The sequence below is a fragment of the Stegodyphus dumicola genome, chromosome X1 (genome assembly GCF_044657685.1).
Source record: "Stegodyphus dumicola isolate Sdum_Otavi_A_Nest chromosome X1, ASM4465768v1".
Lineage (NCBI taxonomy): Eukaryota > Metazoa > Arthropoda > Arachnida > Araneae > Eresidae > Stegodyphus > Stegodyphus dumicola.
In genome coordinates, this window is record NC_140780.1 from 79,856,056 (window position 1) to 79,875,991 (window position 19,936).

The following is a 19,936-nucleotide window of genomic DNA, read 5'->3' on the forward strand; positions in this document are numbered from 1 at the left end:
TTTAAAATGTATAAAACACTTTTCCTCCTTTACTTTGAATTGCAAAGGAAAGAAGAAGATGAAATAACTTTTCCTTGAGACTACGGCGCACCGCACCAAGATAAGAATGTCAACTGTCATTGTTGTTAGTAGAGCTTTTCATAAATTTATAATAAACGTATCTTTAGTTCTATATGTAGTAAGTAATACGTAACCTAACCAAACTCAAATTAGTCAGTTATCATGCCTTACAGTCGCCCGATAAGCGCAGCTCACCATCATCATGCTCGCTCTGTAGAGGCATTAGGTATTTTTTGGAAGGAGGAGTGATGAAAAGTATGCAACGCCTTCGTCGGGAATCGAACCGCGGACCTCTCAATTGCGTGCTGAGCGTGCAGACCCCTACACCACGAAGGCTCCCTAAGAAGGCTTGATAAATGCCTTACAGCTCTTCTTGAATCCCTCTGGCGTATCTAAAGAGATAAATGTATCACAGTTTGAGAACTACTGCTCTATACTATCTTCTAGAGAAAGTTTTTTCTATTGCGCTCCAAATAAAGTGCGGTAGGCGAATGTAGCCACCCTGTAGACCTAAGGTTTCATGTGACTGGAAGCACTTCCTTTCCATTTCAGAAATATTCCATATCATGTGTTTTCCTCCATTAATTATGAATACCTATAGTTCCAATCAGTGTTGCTAGTTTCTGTTTAGGATGATTTTATGTGTAACTTTGTTTTGGATTACCAGGACGGAAAGCATCTTGCAATTAATTTTTTGTAATGCTATTTTGACATAATTTTATTAGGGATATTTTTTGATGAGAGAGTTCTGGGCTGGAACTCAAGAATATAAGCAACGTCGGAAGCCACCATTCCGGAGTTTGTTTGTCTGTATGGTCTACATTTAACATGGTCTTGACATGTTCATATGCGGTCATGTTGTCTTGTCGAGGAAATTGTTAATATTTGTTTCCTAATGCAAACTCTTAATTTCTAATATGCTATATACAAGATACGTACAAGGTGTCGGAAAGGCAGCTAGAATTTCACTTTCTTAAATGCTGACTCCAGACAAGTATTTAAAATTACAGTGTACGTATCTCAGCTATCTTTCTCAAGCTTCTTGTATGAAAATGTTACTTAAAGATAAAATTTAATATGCAAGAATTTTATGTCTTGACATATTTTTGTTTAGAAGCTTCTTTTTCGATTTAAGTATACACTTTCCTCTGCCTTTGAATGGGAACGCGAAAGTAAGTATTTAGAAACGCATTAATTTAGAGAAAGCTAAGCGGCAACATTGTGGACTTTGGGAACTTGCTCTCGATTTTTGTGATGTATCTCGAATGCTAATGATGAGATGTTAAATAGATTCTAGATTTGATTAACTTATTTGGTATTCTAATAAATTCCTTTTAAACTAGATTGAATATTGATTTAGATGGAAATACTACTGAGTCACTCATGTAGAAATTTAGATATATTGTAGAATTTCGCTAGATACGTGTGCCGTTGTTGTTTATTAAACAGCTTCTTTTAATCACTGCTATATTTCAGCTTATTTTCAAGATCTTTTGTCCTGTTCATACCAAAAGTATGTTACCAGATATTTTTAATGAAATGTAGTTACGTTTGATCTGAAATATTATTCAAGTCCATGTAAAGCTGCTAAAATAAATTTTAGGTATAAAAAAGGGAGTGTTTGATAGAAATATTCTTTTCAAAAGGCTTGTTCTTTGGCTTGGTGATATAAAACAAAAATTTCTAAAATGTGCATGCTTCGCCTTAGCTATAGTAAACCAACTAAATACATTGCTGACATCCAAACTGCAGCACCACCAAAGAAGCACACCATAAGCTTTGTGCTTATTATTGCAATACTAAGCATCATTTATAGACTTTGGTAGATTATACTACTGAAAACAGCTGCAGCACTTATGTAAAGCTGTTACTGCTGACTGACCGACAGGAGCCATTAAATTAGCCTGGTCGTACCACTGAAAGAGAGGACATGCATATTGCATGCCTGGTAATGACAAATCGAACAGCATCATCAAGATCCCTTGGCAAGAATTAGCGTTTTTTTTTCTTTGTTTGTTTGTTTTGTTGTTGTTGCAGAATAACCTGCGTTAGCACTTTCCATTAGACGTTGTCTACAAAGGAGTTGAATCTTTGCAAAGCGTCCAATGCCAATGTTGCGAATATCGTTGACTTTGGCGTATGCAGCTGCAGTGGTGCGATGAATGCAGGACATAGACTAACGAATTGTTATTATGGTTTTGATCTGTAATTTAACTTATTTCCATATTCATCACCAAAATGAAATTTATCTTTAAGTGTATTTAAGCTGAAGGTTTTGTATCTCAGAGAGAGGGAGTTTTGAGCACTCGTGTAGCTCTCTTCGATTTTTTCCAGCTCTATCTAAAACATATTATTTCGGGTTTTCCATTCTCTCGCAACCGATTGCTTTAAAATTATGCGCTGTTAAGCTAGTTGAACCAGCTTGCAGCTTATTTATTTTATTGTGTAGTTTTAGAATACTTTTAAGTATTTAAATTTAGCATCTGTTATTGATTAAATTTCATCGCCACAAGTGACAGTTTATTTATAACACAAGTCGTGCTTTATGCGTTAAAAGTTCAGTTTAATGAAAAGGTTATTTAATATTCACAAATGTTTATGGTACCGTATCAAACACAGACATAACTCGCTACTTGTCTAATAGGGTTGTAGAAATTACTAATTTAGAAGTCAAACAACAAAAATCAGCGTTGACTTCTAAATTAGTACTTGTTCGGAGTGTAATGGTTTTCATAATTATAGGGTTATAGAACTTAAATTCAAGTATCAACTTAATTACAACCTTATACATTGGCTATTCAGACGAACAGAGGAACTACTTATAACATCACGGTGGTCATATCGTGGTCTGCCAGCAAAATTGTGAGAGACCTCATGACTCTTGCATTATGTATTGCTATGACAGTTATCACTTGGAAATTTAGTTTTATGTACCCTTGGATCTTACTTCCGTTTCCGCGAAATATGTATTCTCGGCCCACTTAAGAACCACAATATACCTCTGAAGTTTTGGAGCCTTGTTGTTCTCCTTTATCTTCCAAGCTTTCTTGCTGTCTTGTTTCAACAAGAAAACTCACGTAGCGCGCAACATTCAATAATTTTGACTGCTCACTAAGGCAACAAGCATGGACTGAAATTCCCCTAGAACACACCCTAGGTCTCTTTATTTGAATGTAGAGACTTCTCGCTTCAGTTATTGTCCCTCATGGAGGCTACATAAAATACTGATTACTTCATGTTCCACAAATCGAACAAGACTGTAATTTTAACTAATTCACATCTATACATTATATTAATAGTCCAGTAAATATACCATCGATTTCCCTTGTTATTTTTGATGTTGTATGGTGTTGTCCAGCAGTGTAATTTCCAGTGAAATGTATTAATAGTGGAGTGCCTAAAAGTAAGAAAATGGCACGAATTTATCAAAATGATTTTGCAAAGTATGATTATTTGGCGCAAAATATTTATCTTTCCACCAAGCGTTTCTCTTGTGGGGTTAAAAATTAGTGTTTATAAAACATTTTGCGGTTATCGGAGGTATGATATAGAACGAAGAAAATGAGAAAAACTTATGATAAATACTATAGCTACCTCTTTTCATTAGTTTTATGCAGTTATAAAGTCTTTACTATTCTCAACAAACTGAGATTATCATTAAAATTTAAATAACTGTGTGAAATAAACTATTTTATTCTCATTATCCTGAAAGAGGTTTTAAAATTTCACCAGTTTCATCCCAAGTGTCCTGCTTCGCGACAGCTTACAATGCCACTTTTTAAATTTAAGCTTCTATCAGCTTTCAGAAACAGTGCAAATTATTTATTAAAAGCAGGGATAGGATACAAAAAGTTTTAGTTTCATAGTCGTGTTAGGGACCGCTCGACCGTTCGAACAGTTGCACGTTTGTGAGCTCTCACATTTCTTCAAAATAAAGGCGGAAGGGTCGATACTTGAACATCGATTCGTGTATCAGCAGTTGTAGAAAGTTACCAAGTTTACGGAGGTGTTAATTTTATGATGATAATGTACATCGTTCATAAATAATTAATAATTGATTGAATTTACCACGTGTTACAAGCAATTGACATCTGTACGAAGCCTGACTGCAGTTTTGCATTTATTTTCAAGTTCTTCTTCAGTGAATTTCTTTCCGAAATTCATACTCAAAGGTGCAGTGATTAACGGAGATCTTGTTGATAAAGGTCTTGTTGCTTTACGGCTCATAGGATTTTAATTATTCAACTTAATTTAAACTTAATCTAAGGAGATCCCTGCAGAAAGTATACGGCCCCTATAAAGAACGTATTCACCCCTCGCCTCTTCTGTAGAAGTAGGGGAGGAGAGCTGCCTTGAAGAAGTAGGGGGTCTGTTTGACAAGCGCCTGGTCCCAGCCACCACCCCGGTTCTTATTGGTTGTCGTTTATGACGTCAGGCTGAAAAGATTCCATTATCTGTTTCGTTTGAGTTATGTCAAGGGGAACTTACGAGTATAACTACTTTGGTTATGTCCTGTGTTAATGTGAATTTGTGCAATGTAACAGAATATTTGCAATAACAGTATAAGAAAATATGTCGGCACTTTTTATATAAATTGTTAAATCATGTTAATGGACTAGATAAAACTTTATAATGCGTAAATATCGTTTAGCTAAGCAATCTGTATTAAAAGCAATTCAAAGCGCTATACTGATATTTAAGAAATATATTGTATAATTTCATATAGCAGGAGACCATTAACAAGATTTGCTTCGTCAGCAATGTCAAGAAATAGCTTTAACTCTTACTGTGTAAATAATGTCTGCAGCAGTTTTCGTGAATTAGCGGTTTATTTTGCAGAAGAGTGTTTTTAAAAGTGATATGAATGTAAAAGCTAGTTATTGCTTTATAAAAATTAACTGTTTGTTAACTAAATAACCTTCCTTTTATTTATTGTTTGGTATCAAAATTGTTCGTAGTCAGATTAATTTTTTGCTTTCTAATTCTAGGCATTAATTTCTCTTCACTTATGGTTAAAAATAAGGTAAAGTGATAAGATATTTTTAAAGCACTTATAAAATCGTTTATTTGACTTTGTCATTTGGAGTTATCCTGCTGCTTTTTTATGCATTATTGTTTTGTTTCTTAACTTTTATATCTTATAAAAAGTGTTTATTGTCAAATGACTTCGATATTCATCTAATGACAAAAATACTGCTAAACGGTTATCGACTGCACATCGATTTGCACCTTTTTTCTAATACTATGTATATTAACAATATATTTCTGAAGCTGCTTTTTATTTTTGTAATTTTTTCGCAAATATGGCAAATTATTCTATCTTCGCCCATCGCTTCGCCTGTTTCAGCGCTAAAATGACCTCGGGATCAAGCTTTTGGCTCACAATAATGCCGCGGAGAATTCTTTTCGTCACTGTATGACATCAGAAATCGTGTCCAATAAGAGCTTGGGGTGGTGGCTGGGGCCAGGCGGTTGTGTCTGTTTGAGACTCGTTAAAAAGCCCCCTCTCCGGGCTATCGACCTTGAGAGGATCCCAAGTTAAGGCCCGTCCGCACGAGTACGCTCGAAACGTAGCTGACGAACGCGCTTTTACGTTACCAGCGTAAAAGCGTCCAAACGAGTACGCTTGCGAAGAGTGCGTTTAACCAATAGAATTATTTTGCGCAAAAATCACGTGACGCTGTAATATAGCGTCAACACAGCTGTATCTTATTACTTCGCTGTTCTTCTGTATGTTTGCGGCAAGTTGTCCGAATCAGATGATTTTTTTTATAGCTGAAACTTTACTATTATGTGCAATTATTAAGCAGAGGCAAAACCGCAAAAAATGGCAAGAATGGGTCCGAAAGATTTATTTAGAGCGACCTGTTCAAAGAGATTTTTTTTTTTTTACTGCCTTGTTTGCGAAAGGAATGTCTGGAATTATTAAATTCCTACAATTAGCTCACACTCTCCCTATATCTTGTTCAAATTTTCAGTACATAAAATGCTTTTTATTCATCCACTCAAGTTCAAATACAATTTTTTAAACTTGCAGTGAATGACACTTGATGTTAATACAGCTTTTTCACATATTAAATTTTTTAAAAATTTTTAATTAAAAAAAATTATTTTTGTATTTTTATTTATTTATTTTTGTATTTTTAAACTTTTCTTTGTGGACCTAAGTAGGAATTGACTTAATTTTTTTTGGGGGGGGGGTATATTACTTGTCTTTTAATTCCTTCAGGATGAGTATCGACCAGTTTGACAGACTTGCAGATTCTATATCGTATGAAAATTAGGATCTATAAAATTGGTTTGGAATACAGTATATAAAGAGAATTAAATTACTTAATTCTCTTTATATACACCATCCACCATATAATAAAACCAACTTCATATTTTTTAACTCGCTCTCCCTTGGTCTTTTGTTTTCCTTTTTATTTATTTTTGAATTTAGAATGAGGTTCAAACCTTGGACAGTTTATGAGAAATTATGTGCATGATAAAATATGCAATAAAGTAAAAATAAAGAGAGAATTTATAGATGATATATCATAAAGAGATGCAGATATATTTTTACATAAGGATTTCTATTTGCACTGCACATTTTTAAACTAAATTAAAGACAATAATAATAATGAACAAAATAAGAAATGAAAACAATAATAATAGGTAAAATAAGAATATAACGATTCATGATTAAATACAAGAAACACGTTTCAAAATGAGAAAAGCTAACTGAATTATACAGTCTACGGGTGAGATTCGAACTTGCCACCTTTCTATTCCTCCGCCACCAACGCAATGCGCTGACCACTCAGCTATCTGTGATAGCAGTGTTTGTGAAAAATCATGTAACAAGTAGAAGTCTCTGCAAAGGTAATTTAATTAAACTTCAATAAATGATTGCTGTATGACACAAGTTGTAACTTTCCTCCAAAATTTCGTAATTGTATTTTATTGAATACTCTTCCGCAGTCATCTGCTTTATTTTAGAAGTTATTATATTGCTGAAGTTAGTTTTTGGTGTATTTAATATTAGGATATTTATAGAGCTTTTTATTACACATGATATAGCCAATATTTATAATAATTAAGGAGAATTTTGTAAGGCAGAAACTTTGATTTCGTAGAAACTGTAATTTATTTAGGTTCCTATTACTTACGGTGTTATAAATAGGTGAAGCATATGGATATACTGGTCGGATCATTGCTTTATAAATATACAGTTTTCCCCTTTAATGAAAATTTTAAATGTATACTAATATGTACGGTTTGAGAAATCTGAAGATGGCATGAAAAATGCTGATTATTTTATTGCTGTATACAGTTATATTTCTAAGCAAAAACTCATCTCTGTGTGGTTCTGACGCCATATTGAAACGGGTAAGCAAGAAGGTTTTCCGATTATGACACGTGATAAGAACTCGGTCGGCTATTGGCTATACGCGCGCGTCGCGGGCGAAAAAGCTGAACAGGAGCGTACTCAGTTTTACGTCTTCTGCGTCCTGCGAATTGACGCCGGCGTCAAAAAAGTTACGTCAATTACGTCGGGAGCGTCCTCGTGTGGACGGGCCTTTTACAGTTGAAAGGATAATGGCGTTTCCTTAATAAGTGATAACTACCCTATCTTTGCTATGATACTCCTACATATTATAGTACTCCCGCTGTTTGGATTATACACAATCAAGTGAAGACTGCAAAAGGTATACTGCATTTATTTACCTTGAAGTATTCACTAGTTCAGCCCACTACTTGAATTAATTTATTCTAAATTCAGACTAGGAAAGAACCTTCTATTGCTCTGAACTTATTTTCAGGGTTGCGTGATAAATATTTCTGTAATAGTAGCTACTATAAAAATTCTGCTGACTTATGAACTTGTTAACTATTACGAACTTATTGAACTTATTAAGTGTGCATTAGCATATATTTTTATTTTGTTTATTATAATTACCAATAATATAATTATGACCTTCATTATTGTTAATATATACTAAAATTAATGAATGCTTAATATCAGTTGGTACTGAATTTTATCGTGATTAACTGTGTTTTAATTTGCTTAACATTTTTTTTAACTGCAATTTTATTGTGTACCTGCAACTGTAATTTGCTAAGTATAAGTTACTATTTATCATTTCAATTTTGTAATGTTATAGTGCGCTGCTGGTTTTTTTTTCCCTTCTTTGTTAGTATTCACCTCCCTGCTATTAGCGCTAGTTCTCGCAAGCACGCAAGTGTTGTCACCTAAAACCATATCCTCAGTTGTATAAACTGCGCTTTCACTTACTTTGTATTCCCACATATTACTGTAATTTCAGTGCTTTTTACTGCGCTTATAATTACTCTATGTGCGTTACTGTCATTTAAATATGCATCCAGATACGCCAACTACTTCAGCGGACCCATTTAGCTCCGTACGCGCTAACCAAGACTTCCCTTCGGTAGACAGAAGCACAACAAATTCTTCTACTCCTGCCTCTAGAATAGAGGCAATCAATCTTATTTGTGACCAATTGCAGTTGTTCATTAGACATTCCAAAGATTCTAAAAAACTCAACGCATCCGTCAGGAAGCAAGTAACCAGCTTTGTAAATACAGTCCGCAACACAATAGCTGAACAAGAGATATATTACGCTCAGCTGCAGGGCCATATCCAGGCATTACAACAGCAGGGCGATACTTCAAATATCATTGCTCCTACTGCACCTGTTACGGTACTACCTTCTACTACAGGTGATACACATTGCCAGACAGATACAAACGAGCTTCCTTTCACTGAAGTTCTAAAGAAAAAACGCCATACAAAGCCGCTTGGAAAAAAGAAATCCGATAACGTGTTGCTAATTAAGCCCAACGACACAGATCGAACCCCTGAGCAGGTTAGGGTTCAGCTTACTTCCAAGATAAGCGCGAGAGCCATAGGCATAACAGTTGAAGAAGTTCGCCCTACCCGGGCCAAGGAATTGCTGGTGCGGTGCACTGCTAAGGAGCACATAGACGTGCTTCGGAAATCAATAGAAGAAACACCTGCGCTTTCTTCAACAGTTTCTGTGAGAGTTCCCAGCGTTAAAAAAACTTCAGTAATGGTTTACGGTGTGCCAGCCTCGGCCACAGCTGACGATATAAGTGAGGCTTTTGTGAATCTGGTGCCGTCAATTACACAGTCCAACATAACACCAAGGACACCTGTACGTAAGTCTTCAGGGGATAACAATTGGATTGTAGATATTCACACCAGCAGTTTTGACCTTGTAAAAGACCACCCCCATGTTTTCATTGGTTTTAGCTCGTGCACGTTTAGACAATTTTTCAAAGTAAAGAGGTATTACAACTGCCAAAAACTAGGTCACATCAGTCACACTTGCAGGTCATCCCCCACGTGTGCTACCTGTGGTAAAGGAAACGCAGTTGGCAAGTGTACTACAACTACACCTCATTGTATTAATTGCGAAGATTCGAATGAGAAACTAGGCACAACATACGAAGTAACACACTCGGCAAGTGCAGGAATATGCCTAGCATACAAAGCAGAGCTCAGTTGCCTCAGAGTAGCTTATCAACATTAAGCAAAATGCAGGGTCTTGTACACAAAAGTATATTTCAAGGTTTCTCCGTCTTACAGGGGAATCTCCAGAGATGCCAGGCTGCAACAAACAACGCAGCCCAAATTATAATGGAAAATAACTTTGCAGTGGCCCTACTGCAAGAATATTACACTGCAAATGGAAAAATTGTAGGTATGAGTTCTTTTAAAATATTTCAATCAACCAGTAATCTGGCAGCAATAGTGTTCAACGGTCCGCTCACACCATTACAATTGTACAAAGCAGAATACTCAATCACCATTCAGCTTGAGAGTCCTAATGGGAACATTTCTTTCACAAGTGTCTATATTCTGCCCTCACATGATATAGCATTAGCACTGACTGAGCTAGAATATGTAGTTGCCCTCCCGGTTCGCAGCAAAATTATTGCAGGAGACATTAATGCCGCAAGCCCTCTTTGGGGCCCACCGGAAGGAAACAGAAGAACAGTGCCAGTTCTGGACTTTATAACATCCCATGGCCTAACGATAGTTAATTGTGCTGACAGTCCCCAACATTCTGGACTACACGGGCAGAGGGCTGGCCAGATATTACACTAGCGACTACTCCCATTTACCCAAGAATAAACAATTGGAATGTGTGGAGTGATTGCCCATCATTAAGTTGTAAGGATCTTAAGTTTTACTAACGTTTATTTTATTTTAAATCTTTACTATCACTTCTTATTTTCTACTTCCGGCCAGAATTATAAGCGTTAATGTATTTATGCAAAGTTTGTCTGGCGAACGCCAAGTATTTAAGTTGTGGCTTTTTGGCCAAGCGAGAGAGAGGAAGCAGTTAGTCGAAGCAGGCCGCTTGCCTTAGAAGTTTTACTCGGTTGCTGGTTGCCTTCCAGGCCAGAGGTTTAATCCTCTTGATAACTTTAAACGTATTGTAGTGTTCACAGTTCTCTGTACTACATACGGCTTCCTGTTAATATAAGGCCAATCTTCCACGTTTATTATTTTAAAGTTAAATTAGAGTTTAGTTTTATTTTTATATTCTTACGTTCAGACCACGAGTAGTGGGTCTTTGTATTCCGAAGTACGGAAGTTATTGTAAATAGAGAAAAATAAAGGGTTTTGTATACCCTTCTTGTGTATCCTGTCTACTTCCCCACAGTGACTGAACATAGCTTTAGTAAGATCTCTGTTCCGAGTCAGGTCCTTGCATGTTCCCGAAGAAGGTAAGACGGAAATTTGAACCTGATAGTGGCGCCCAACGAAGAAGAATAACCATGGCCGAGTTTCAAGAAGAACCTGTGCTGCCTGCAGAAGCGGCTCAGAATCCAGAAATTCCAGCTGCCGCCCTGGAAGGATTTGGTTACATCGTCCAGACCATGCGCGCTTCCATGAAACCAGAAGCAACATTTAATGGAAACTCACCGGTAACCAGTTTTTTGGAAAAACTGGATGACCACTTCATGATGTATCCCGTGCACGAGTTCCAAAAAGTCACCTTAGCTACCAGCGCTTTGAGGGGCCAAGCGCTTAATTGGTTCAAATGCATAAGCAGAAGTCTCTTGGGTCAAGCGGGAAGTCCCACCTATACTTACGAAAATTTCAAGACTGCCTTAGTAAAAGCCTTCCCTGTTGTAACGGATTGTGCGAAATTAGAAGCGGAACTTTTCAGCATATACCAGAAACCAGTTGAAAATCTCTCAAGCTTTATTTTAAGAAAAATTCACGTCTTCAAACTCTTGTATGGAAACCGTCCGGATCCGGAGATAATTCAAGTGATTTTGCCGAGGTTACTTCTCCAAGTACAAGACTTTACTGAATTAAGGAATCCGACAACACTGGAAAAGTTATTTGAGCTAGCAATCCAGTTTAAAAGTCGAAGAACGGCGGACATTGAAAGAAGATGCCAATATCAAAACGAAACCAATTTGGTGAGCTAAGACCACAGCAAAGTCAAGCACACGGCTACGGAAGCAAAGCGAATCAGTGGGCAAGGAAACCCGAGCATCCAAAAACAGCCGGCGAACGTCGACAGTTCAATAGCAATCCAGGAAAAAAGTCTCAAGGCCAGTGGAAAAAGAAGGAAAGCATGGAAAGTAAAAAGGATTTAAACTAAAACGGATTTCTGCTGACAGGAGGGTGCAGAAATCCGAAGGCCAAGAAAACCCCTCTTAATTCAAGTTAAATACAGTAATGGTGAAAATTTTGACTCTTCCGAAGATTGAAGTGTTGGTGAATAACATCCCGGCCACCGCACTCCTGGATACAGGCGCGCAGTGTTCCTGTGTGGCAGAAGATTTTTTAGGAAGTATTTTCGGAAATACCGCATATATAATTCGGATAATACGACAGTGTTAGCTGCGCAAGGAGAAAGATGCAAGTGCATAGGTAAATTACCGCTATACTTCCGTATCAAGGACGAACAAGTAAAGGTTATGTTTTTCATAGTAAAGAATCTGCAAGCACATATTATCTTAGGAATAGATTTTCTTTCGGAGGCAGAAGCAACGCTGGATTTTAATGAAGCGTCCCTTAAGCTGACGATGAAACCAGTTCGAGAAGAAAAGGCGGAACCGCCGATGTTAAACCTTGACCACCTGCCTAATGAAGAGCAACAAAGAATCCGACAAGTGGTAAGTGAATTTGCTTCGTTATTTAGTGATATTCCAGGATTTACTCAAGTTACTAACCATAGTATTGACACCGGAGATTCAATGCCAGTTCGCCACAAAGCATACCGGTATGATAAGAATAAAGAAAAATTATAGAATGGCACATTAGCGATATGCTACGTAAAAAGATCATAACGCCCATCTCAAGTAGTTATGCTAGCCCGGTGGTTTTATGTAAGAAAAACAAAGACTACCCATTAACACACCCAAAAAGGTGGCGTTTCGCGATTGACTGTCGTAAATTAAACTCCATAACTAAATATCTGGTATATCCGTTACCTATTATTGAAGAAATTCTAAGGAACATAACGTTTACCAAATATATGACGACTTTAGACTTAACGACTGGTTCTTTTCAAATAGGGGTTAGACCGAAGGACGTGCCTAAGACTGCTTTTATAACCAAGTCTGGCACTTATGCATTCCTGCGTATGCCGTTGGCCTTCCAGGGGCACCGGCAACATTTCAGCGATGTATGGACATTGTGTTAAGGCCTGTTCTTGGAAAGTCCACATTTATCTATTTAGACGATATCATTATTACTAGTGATAATCTCGAACAACATGTACAGGATTTAAGACAGGTGTTTTCTTTATTAAATGAGGCCGGTCTAAAAGTTAATTTCGAAAAGTGCAAATTTGCAGCCCCTGAATTAAAATATTTAGGTTACAAGATATCTCAGAAAGGAATCGAGACAGACGAATCAAAAATAATCGCTGTACAAAAGTATCCGACTCCAAACACGGCGAAGAAGCTCTCTTCTTTTCTAGGACTTTGTTCATATTATAGGTCCTTTATAAAAAATTTTGCAGCTATTGCTGAACCATTGTTAAAATTAAAAAGGAAAAAGGCAAGATTCTCGTGGACGGCCGAAGCCAATAGTGCTTTCGAAAAATTAAAACAAGCATTAACGCAAGCCCCTGTGTTGAAATTTCCTGAAAAGGATGAGAATTTGGAATTTCAGCGGATGTTTCGGGTTATGCGGTAGGAGCGGTACTTTCGCAAAATCAGCAGCCCGTGGCATTTTTTAGCCGAACTTTAAATCAAACACAAAGAAACTATTCCGCGACCGAGAGAGAGGCACTTGCAGTTCTGTTAGCAGTGCAAAAGTTCCGAGTCTATTTTGGAAGTGCGCCAATAACAGTGTACTCTGATCATGCGGCGGAAACTAGATTGTACTCAGGGAAAAACTTATCCCCAAGGTTAATAAGATGGGCACTCAAGCTACAAGAATATAATCTGGTAATAAAGCATACCCCCGGAAAGGAAAATATCGTAGCAGATGCCCTATCCAGAATAAAAATAGATGAAGAAGGTAATACTGTAAAGGTGGCAATGCTCACAGCATGTACAATAAATTCCCGAGAAACTGTAATAACCGAACTGGGTAAGGATCCTGAGTTTGGAAACATTTATGAGTATTTAAAGGATCCTGAAAATTTTAGCCACCAAGATATTGTGGCGATAAGAAATAGGGCGGCCCATTACGAACTAATAGATGGTCTATTATTTTATACAAAAATTACAAATTCCAACAACGAATTTCGTCCTGTTATCCCAGCTAGTCTTAGATTAAATATACTGCAGGAGTTACACGACTGGCCTTTAGCTTCTCATGCTGGTATTCGAAAAACCATCCAACGCGTACGCGAGGCAGTCTATTTTCCTGAACTGCAAAAGTTAACAAGGGCGTATGTCCAGTCCTGCCCAACATGTCAAGCAGTTAATTATATTAATTTCCGCCCGGCCGGGTTTCTAAAGAGTATTAAATCCGATTTTCCCAATGAAATAATTGGCGTCGATTTATTGGGCCCTTTCCCAAAAAGTCAGTTAAATAAAAGTCGGTATCTCCTTGTTATGGTTGATCATTTTAGTAAGTGGACCGAAATTGTTCCCTTAAAACGAGCCTCCGCGAAATTAGTTACTGATTCTATTTTAAATAAATATATTTTAAAATACGGGCGGGCGCCCCTAAAAGTTATATCGGATAATGGTCCTCAATTTGTAAGTAAGATATTTGAAGACATGTGCCAAAAACTAGGCATACGTCATTTTAAAATGGTCCCGTATCGGCCGCAATCAAATATAGCGGAACGGGTCAATAGAAATATAGTGAAAATTATCCGTAGTTATGTTAAAAATTTTCATAAAAGCTGGGATAACTATGTCAATGAATTAGCTTTCGCCCTTAGGACCGCAAAACATGATACGACGTGCAAAACTCCTGCTGAGTTATTTTTAGGCAGGAAGATTATAACGCCGTTAGATAAATTATTTTATGTTCAACAAAGAGCCCCAGAATTTAAAATGGGTGATATAGAAAGATTAATTAAAGAAGCAAAAAAGAAGACTGAAGTAGCACAGAGAAAACAAAAGCTCTATTATGATTTGAAACGACGGGGAGTAACTTATAAAGTAGGAGATGAAGTATTAAAAATTAAGCATTCACTTTCTTCAGTACCAAAAGATAAAACCGCCAAATTTTTTCCACGATTTGAAGGACCATATGTCATAGAAAAAATAACTCACGCTGTAGTGGTGTTAAAAGCCAGGAATGGTGAAACATGCTCCGCAAACATTGATCAAATAAAACCATACTATGACCGTAATAAAATGCAAATATTTACAGATCTTTTGCAGGATCCGGCACGGCATGCACGGCAGGCACGGCAGGCACAAGCTCCAGAGGTGGAACAACGTCAAGCACAAGGACAAGCCATTAGGAGGCAGGAGCAATTGAAAAGAAAGTTTCCCCGTTGGAAAATTGAAGGTAACAAGAAAAAGAAGCCGTTCCACCGACCAGAAAAGAGAGCGCACGACCACCCCCAGAATGAAGAAGGGAGAAGTACGACGAATGCAAAGAAAGCCAGGTGAAAAAACGGCAACTATAACCCGGCTCCCAAACGGAAGATCTACTCATCGGACAGGACTCTCCGCAGCAAATGTCGCCGAACTGCGGAAGGGCCACCAGCGGTGGAGGAAAAGATACAAGGAAAATTTGAACGGCCAGCAACGAGGTCCAAGCAGGAACGAGAGAGAAGTGTCCCGGTTCCGCCAAGACCAGCGGCCATCAAACGGCCAGGACCACAGGCAGAGGCGAAAAAGAAGGTATTCAAGGGTGACCGAACTGGAGGGAAAAGAAAGCTTCTAGAGGAAAGCTCTGAAGGGCGAGCCCGCACATGAAGCAGGATAAATCAAACTAGAATCTTCGCTACCTTCCAGGACTGGGCTGAGAAAAGAATGTCTGAATATCACAAAGATAAGTAAAATTTTATGTTACTTTGCAAACTTAAGTTAATCTTTCATTCTTATTGCAAGTGGCAGATTTCAAGAAGTTTTACCTCATGTGAGGTCTACCTTTATCGCCAAAAAGGCGAGAAATGAGTTGTTACCTATTTTGGTATTATGTTTTTCAATTACTCGCGAGTAAAGCTAAAGTTGATGTATAATAGGAATGTGTAAATACTTGAATATTGTAAAAGTTATTGTATAAATTTTATTTAAAACATTCTGGCAAGAAAGAAGTTTTAGTCTGAAAGACTTTTGAAATGTAGTATTTCAATGTAGAAGAATTGGCACTTGCTTGGAAAAGAATAGAAGTTAACAATGTACTACTAATGTATGTTTTAAAATGCGTAAAATTAACGGCATGTTAATATGTTTTTATATACAATGTGAACTGTTATTTTAAATGTTAAGAAATACTGTGATATGGTAAAAGTGAAAGTAATGCCAAAAATTTTAAACTTATTCGTGTGACTGAAAAAAAAAGAGAAAAGTATTGTGAATATGTGTTAAAGGTTGAATGAATGTAGTTAGGCTCTCTGACGCTACACTTCAGAGTTAGCCACTTTCAGAATAGTACCTCAGGGTTTAGAGTTGAAGATAGGGTGTGTTACGACGTCTTGGTATGTTGAATTTTAACACGTTAGTGTTTGGATTGTAGGCGGCAGTGTTGAACACGTATACATAAACACATTCGTGTTTGGTGTTTTCTTTTACAACACATGTCAGAGAGCACGGGGAGAGATCATTAAAATAAAGTCATGAATGAAATAAGAATGTTAAGAGAAATATAAATATTCATATTACTTGCCATTTCATTGTGTAACATTTCATTAAACTAGTTTTCCTTCCAGATCTCTGAAAGGAACCAGATTTGAACTAAAAGCTCCTGTTTAGATGCAGTACAGATGAAAATAATTGTCCATGGGGCTGATAATGCAAAAACAATTTTTTTTTTTTAAATTTCTAGTTTCTAGTGAGAAATGTTTGTAAAAGATTGGCATCGCGTTAGATTCTAGAGCTAAAAGTTTTCAACAAGGTCATTTTAGACCTCAGTTTCAAACTAATTAACTCTGGCGGGAAGTATGTAAGGATCTTAAGTTTTACTAACGTTTATTTTATTTTAAATCTTTAATATCACTTCTTATTTTCTACTTCCGGGCAGAATTAAAAGCTTTAACTTATTTATGCAAATTTGTCTGGCGAACGCCAAGTACTTAAGTTGTGGCTTTTTGTCAAGCAAGAGAGAGGAAGGAGTTAGTCGAAGCAGGCCGCTTGCCTTAGCAGTTTTACTCGGTTGCTGGTTGCCTTCCAGGCCAGAGGTTTAATCCTCTTGATAATTTTAAACGTATTATAGTGTTAACAGTTCTCTGTACTACATACGGCTTCCTGTTAATATACTGCCAATCTTCCACGTAGGCCCTTGTTTAATATTCCAAATTTAAGTTAGAGTTTAGTTAATATTTTTATATTCTTACGTTCAGACCACAAGTAGTTGGCCTCTGTATTCCGAAGTACGGAAATTATTGTAAAGAGTGAAAAATAAAGGGTTTCGTATACCCTTCCTGTGTATCTTGTCTACTTCCACATTTATTGGACACAGCTTTAGTAAGCTCCCTGTTCCGAGTCAGGTTCTTCAATGTTCCCCAAGCAAGTAAGGAGAAACAAGGAACCTGATAAAGTGACCATCGTTTTATTAGATTCGACATTGACTTAGAACACCATTACGCAGTTAAAAATAAATGGAAAACAAAATACATAAATTCCCAGAAATTTGGCAGCTCTTTAGGGCCCCATGTTTCTCATTTAGTAGCAGCCTTTGAAAATGCAAGTAATAAGGAAGAGCTCGATACGGCATACAATATGATAATAGACACATTGCAGACGGTCTGTGATAAAGTACTTAAACGGCGTAGTCACTTTGTTTTAAATAAAACTCCATGGTGGAATTCCATGTTAGTGGCCGAACGGAGTCCAGTTCGGGCCCTTAGGCGCCGTTTTCAAGGTTGCCGCGATTCAAATGAAAGAGAGGCATTGGGAATGATATACAGGAAAAACCGCGCAGTCTACAAACGGAAGATTTCAAAGGCTAAACTGGAATGTTGGCAGAAATATTGTACGAACGCAACAGAAAAATTTGGTAGACTATTCAAAATTGTACATGATAAGGTCTTCAAATCTACCAGCCTAACTACGTCAATCTGTCAGAATGCCAACACTAGTTCCCAGATAGTGACACATATACTGGAAACGATTTTCCAGCATGATGATCCCCACAAAGATACTACAGCGCAGAAGAAAATACGAACTAGTATTGAAAAATATTATACTTCGTCGATTCCTGATTCTGAGCCTCTTCCAACAAGCAAGGAACTGAGTGACGTAATCAAGAAGCTCAATCCAAGTAAAGCTCCAGGTCCGGATGGGTTTGACAACGGCATTCTCAGAACTATGCATAACACGCATCCTGCAATACTTTTCTCCTATTTACAGGTATGCTGGAGAATTCGCCACTTTCCAGAAGGCACAAAAATAGCAGAAGTTGCCCTTTTCCTAAAGGGAAATAAAGATCCAAACGAGGCTGCTTCTTATAGGCCTATCTGCCTGCTCCCAGCCATGGGAAAAATCCTCGAAAGAATAATACTTCAAAGACTGAATTTTTACATTCATGCTAATAAACTCATAAATACTAGGCAATATGGCTTTATAGCAGGAAAGTCTGTGGATCACGCACTGAATCACCTACGGAACACGGTACCTAGAAACAAGCAGAATAAACTGCATACTGTTGTCATCAGTATAAACATTCAAGGTGCCTTCGATTCGTTGTGGTGGCATGATGTTTTGAAATGTCTCAAAGATATTAATTGTCCCAAAACTATATTTAATTTGATCTACAGCTGAGTGAAAGACGAATTCAAGCTACAACGGATGGAGGTGTCCACATGAAAACGGTGACGAAAGGCTGCCCGCAGGGCTCCTGCCTAGGTCCACTTCTGTGGAACCTGGTAGCAGACACCGCGCTCAACCTGTTTGATGATGATGAAACATCAGAAATAATAGCGTATGCTAACGACTTCTTGCTAATTTCAAACCGTCACAGCCGTAACAGTTACGAGATAAATTCCCAAAAAGCGTTAGACAAAGCGCTGGGCCAGTGAACATAAGCTCACAATTTCAAGAGCAAAAACCAAAGGAATGCTAATTAGCCCAGGAAAAAGGAACGAGCGTACCCCGTGCGTAAACCTTCATGGCAGAAACATACAATTCGTGAGACATTTCCGCTACTTGGGTGTGATTATAAACGACAGATTCTCCTGGCTCCCTCACACCAAGGATCTTAAAGAAAGGCTACATAAACTGTCTAATACAATGCGGAGAACAGCTGCTGCTAACTGGGGTGTCTCCTCACAGATGCTCAAAATATGGTATGTCACAGTCGCTGAGCGCATAGCTCTTCATGGCGTTTCCATATGGGGCGTCAATGTCACGATTAACATGCAACATGCATTGAACTCCGCGCAAAGACCATTTCTTCTGGGCATCTGCAGAGGATTCCGTACCTCTCCTACAACTGCATTAAACGTATTGGTTGGGCTTCCGCCGCTGCACTTGATAGTACAGAGTGAGAGTGATCAGACTAAAACAAGACGTTACTATTTGGAGACTTATGTATCCTCGGACTACGAGAATCACATTGCCCACTCTCCTTGCCACCCTGCAGACTTCGATATAGAAGCAAACTGTAATCCTCCAAGTGCATTACAATCATTAGCCGTATATACTCATGGCTCCAAAGGAGAACTCGGGACTGGCAGTGCCTGGTGTGCAATGGAGGGTGACCACATAATCCATTCCTGGGCTAAGAAGCTTCATCCCAGTAACTCGGTGTTTCAGGCAGAACTTACAGCCCTAAAGGCAGCTCTGGACTTTACTGCTAACAATAGCAGGTATAAAGTAATTTACACAGACTCAATGTCAAGCTTGCAGGCCATCCAAGGCGGCCGCAGTAGATATCCCATTGTCAGAGACATACAAAAACTATTAATTTAGATTCCTGCAAGTCTGAGGCCCCAGCTACAATGGGTTCCAGCCCATACGGGGATTAAAGGAAATAAAGCAGCGGATATGATTGCGAAGGGCGCAGCCAATGAACCCCACGTGAGTAGCATTGGTGTGCCCCTTCCGTACTCGTATCTGAAAACTACTCTCAAATGTGAACTAATGAAGCAGTGGCAAAACTACTGGGAGACAAGTACCACAGGCAGAAGACTATGATTTCCAACCAAAAGTTAACCACAATTTAAATAGCAGTTCTTCGTACCTCACACAGTATTTGACAGGGCATGGCCCATATATGTCCTATCTTCACAGATTTCGCCTA